The sequence below is a fragment of the Vicia villosa genome, linkage group LG5 (assembly GCF_029867415.1).
Source record: "Vicia villosa cultivar HV-30 ecotype Madison, WI linkage group LG5, Vvil1.0, whole genome shotgun sequence".
NCBI lineage: Eukaryota > Viridiplantae > Streptophyta > Magnoliopsida > Fabales > Fabaceae > Vicia > Vicia villosa.
Genome location: NC_081184.1, coordinates 37,326,372 through 37,330,505, shown reverse-complemented (window position 1 = coordinate 37,330,505; position 4,134 = coordinate 37,326,372). Strand labels below are relative to the sequence as shown.

The following is a 4,134-nucleotide window of genomic DNA, read 5'->3' as shown; positions in this document are numbered from 1 at the left end:
AAAGTGTTAGTGGAAATAAAATGGATTAGTTGAGAGGTATTTTCTGCGTATTGTCCAAAATGTGGTTTTTGGAGACTAAAAAAAACATATTGAAATCTGGTTTTTGAGAATAATCTCAATTTGGAAAAATACAAACGGAATAAACTAATAATAATGATAAAAAATGAAAATAATAATAAAAACAATAAAAGTTTTTTTCTTATTTTCTTTTAATAAATAATAAAATAAAAATAGATGATAAAGAGGTTAATTTATTAATTGAAATTTATTATTTATTCTTTCCTTTTTTTAGAAATACTAAAGAACATAATTCAAATGAAAAGGTTTTGTGATAAAGAAAATAAAGGCAATACATCACGTTTTTTATTATTCTGACAAGATTGGGGTACTACCACTGACCCTATTTAATTATTTTAAACTAGAGAATATGAACGAAGAAAGTATTCGTATAATCTTTGTGAAAGATAATTAAATACAAAGGACCCTAATTTTGTCCTTAGGCAACAAGAAAATTAAAGTTCATCTCTAACACGAAGGTTGATACGTAAATCAATAGGAAATTAAAAAGATCATCTTCAACATGAAGGTTAATGCGTAGAACAACTAGATATTAAAAATAACGTCTTCAACACGGAGGTGGAGGTTGATGCGCGATAAACAAGGAATTAAAAGATCACCTTCAACATGGAGGTTGATGTGTAGATTTATAGGAAATTAAAAGATCTTCTTCAACAGGGAGGTTGATGCGTAAGATTATGCTAGCTTAATCTTAAAGCACTTGCTTTGAACTCATATAACTTCATGGTTGTTGTTACATCCGGGTATTTTCTTAAGCACCTTGAGGTATGAAAAGCTTTTCCCATTATTTATCCAACTAATCTTGCCCACTCTATTGGGTCTTCAAGTGGTTTGCCCCCATCTATTGAGATTTTAAGAAAGTTGACCTCAATCTATTGAGTCTTGAAGCGGTTTTCCCCCAGTCCCCCAGTATGACTACTTATGAATAATTAAGTTCAATAGATGGTTGTATATTTTCGGAATTTCCTTGATGCTAAATGTTGACTTGCAAATAAAATTATTTCTTGAAGATGGTAATTTTAATGCAATGTTCTTGCAAGATTGGAAATAAAAAGTTATTATTGGGATAATGTTGTGATATATGATTAATGAATCGGTGTTTATAACAAAATGTTGGTTTAACCATTCAAAGTGTAAAAAGGTGATGGTGTAAGAGCATGATATACATCGAAAATGATTAGCAAGTATCTTTGGAATAAGTTTATTCTACCACAATTAATCTAGCACATGCATTCAATTTTCAAGAGACCTATGATGGTTATAAAGGTTAAAGATGGAGTTTTGAGAACAGAAAGATGTAATAGATCAAGAACTAATGTTTTTTATATATATAGAGGTCACCTATTTTTTTGTTTTTTTTGTCAAGAATTTTGGTGACCTTTTTTTTTTTTTCTTTCAATTTTTCTCATCTCATCTCATTCTTTTTTTTTCTTTTTTTAGTGGAACAATTTTCCATGAAATTCGTTCTTCTAGTTTGATTTTTGAAAGGATTGTAACAATCCTAATCATGGTTAGTGAGGAAAAACCAAACTATAAACTTTCGTAGATTTCCACGACTTCTTTGACAGTATTTTATGTGTGCAAGAAAGAAGATGTAGTGAACCTTTTATTAAAAGGAATTTGGAGTGTATAAATGGAATGATTCTCTTGAAATTTGAATATATAGCCAAACTAATTGAAAAACTACCCTGCCTTGAGGCAAAATTAAGGGTTTAACAAAGAAAGAAACACAACTTTCACTACAACACGGAAGGGCTTTAAAAGCGCTTTTTCTGGGCTTTAAAAGCGCTTAAAAGCGCTGTGAAAGGCAGCGCTGGCAAAGGTAACAAAAGCGCTTAAGAAAGCGCTCTGGTAGGCCCCCCCTATAAGAGCGCTTTTCTGGAAAAAGCGCTCTTGTAGGCCCCCCTTTAAGTGCGCTTTTTCCAGAAAAGCGCTGTGATAGGCCCCCCTGTGAGAGTAAAAAATAAAAAAAAAACGCAACATACTAAAGCGCTTTTGGAAAAGCGCTCTTATAGGGTGGGCTTTAAGAGCGCTTTTTCTGGAAAAAGCGCTCTGATAGCCCCCCCTATAAGAGCGCTTTTCCAAAAGCGCTTTAGTATGTTGCTTTTTTTTTTTTTTTTTTGCTTTTTTATTAATCTTTGGCAGCGCTTTTACAAAGAAGCGCTTTAGTAGGTGGGCCTTTAAGAGCGCTTTTCAAAAGCGCTTTCGTTGCTAAATGAGGTATTTTCATGTGCAGCCTGTAATTTAATCCTCCCAGTCGACCTGTAATATTTTCGACCTGTAATATGTTTTCAACCTGTAATATTTTCGACCTGTAATTTATTTTCGACGATATTATTTCAGCCATCAGTAAGACAATATATATATACTAATATAATACCATTATAATATCCAAAATTATATATATATATACATCATTACAACATCAATAATATTATAGTTCAAATCGACACAAATCCTACATGAAAAAGCGCTTAATATAAAATTGACACAAATCTTCTTTGATTTCTTCCAACTTAAGCTTCGGGTACGCAGCAGCACGGAATTCGTCAAGGTACTACAAAACAAAAACATAATATGAATGATATATTTAGTTAAATGTAATAAATTATATGAAATTATCTTAAGTTATAAATTCATACCGTGAGCGGAATCTCTAATTGATTCGCCTGAAGGATTTCTTTCATATACCTCAAAACAAAGTATCCGCAATCGTAACTGTTTCGCTGTTGCGGACACTACATAGAAAAACAAATAAGATTCTATAGTTGTCTTGTTTTATCAAGTAGCATAAATATATTATAAGCAACATTGTGAAAAATAATGTACCTGCACTTGGATCCAAGTAATGTTGTTAGATTTAGTTCGGGATACCTGTGCGTCCCGTTGACTTCGGAACACTTGTATTGATCTAATTAACAAATATATAAAAGCATATGTTTAGATCAATCCCACAAATAAGTAAATATATAAATATACACGAATATATATTTAGAACGATCCCACTTACAAATCAACGATGTCCTTCATGGCCGGATAATTGGTCTATTCACCATTTATCGAATTCAGATAATACACGACTTCCCTTATAGGGTTGATAGCAAGCAGCAACCAGTGTGCTCTATAAATTAAAACAATAGGTTATATGAAAATTTTGCTATACACAAAAGAAACAGAGATTAGATGAACAAAGAATGAGAAACTAACCCTACTGGTCGGGTATTATACGCCAAAAGATGCAGACTTTCTGTATTGCCGGTGGACATGAATCTATCGACTAAGTGCTGTCTAACGGATTCCGGTTCCGAAGCAATTGCCATTCCGCTGCAATGGGCGGAAGACACGAAACGGAATCTGTTAGACAATGGATTCCCGCGCAACACTCTGTCATACAACAACCTTAAATAAAAACATAATAAACATTAGATTATTTTCATTGAAATGTGTAAATAAATTATATTGTGGGACTAATTAAATAATATATCGGATGAGTGAATATTACCAGATGTATGAGTGCATGTTAGTGACGCCTAGTTGATCATGCCTAAAAATCTCCTCCAAGTCATCAATTGTAATAAGTGACTTGAATTCAATACCGAAGACACTTTCATCCATAACGATTTCACGTAAAGCACCATCCTTCAAATCGAACATATCAACCATTGTTGCGAGCTTCGACCGGTATCGAGGCACAAAAGCACCGCCTTTTTTTCCCGCTGGCTTCGGAGGACCAGTGGGTGGTACGGTACGAACTTGCTGCGTCACTTGTTGTGACTCCCGAGCGGATGCCTAAAAATCATATAAGTATTAGGTAAAATATAAAATCATGCAGATTTAGATTCAGATTAATTATGAACACTTTAAATGTACCTCTTTTAGTGATGCAACGGACTCCTCCTCCTGTAAAATCCCTTTACCCTTAACTGTGGGTTTTATAGGAGCAGTCTAAAATTAAAATGTAAAAAATAATTAATAAACGGTTTAGAATTGACATTCGAAAACTAAATGATTCATAATCGTTTTCAATATACCTCATCACTAATGGTAATGAGCTCC

At 33.1% G+C, this 4,134-nt stretch overlaps 1 long non-coding RNA gene across 1 annotated transcript; it reads right to left on the bottom strand.

The window, feature by feature from the left end:
- Nucleotides 1–2,495: 2,495 nt before the first annotated feature.
- On the bottom strand, nt 2,496–2,989 carry LOC131606515 (uncharacterized). The gene is made up of 3 exons (XR_009284862.1): nt 2,908–2,989; nt 2,721–2,816; nt 2,496–2,635 (listed from the first exon to the last, which is right to left on the bottom strand). It is a non-coding gene; the product is annotated as an uncharacterized LOC131606515 (long non-coding RNA).
- Nucleotides 2,990–4,134: the final 1,145 nt, after the last annotated feature.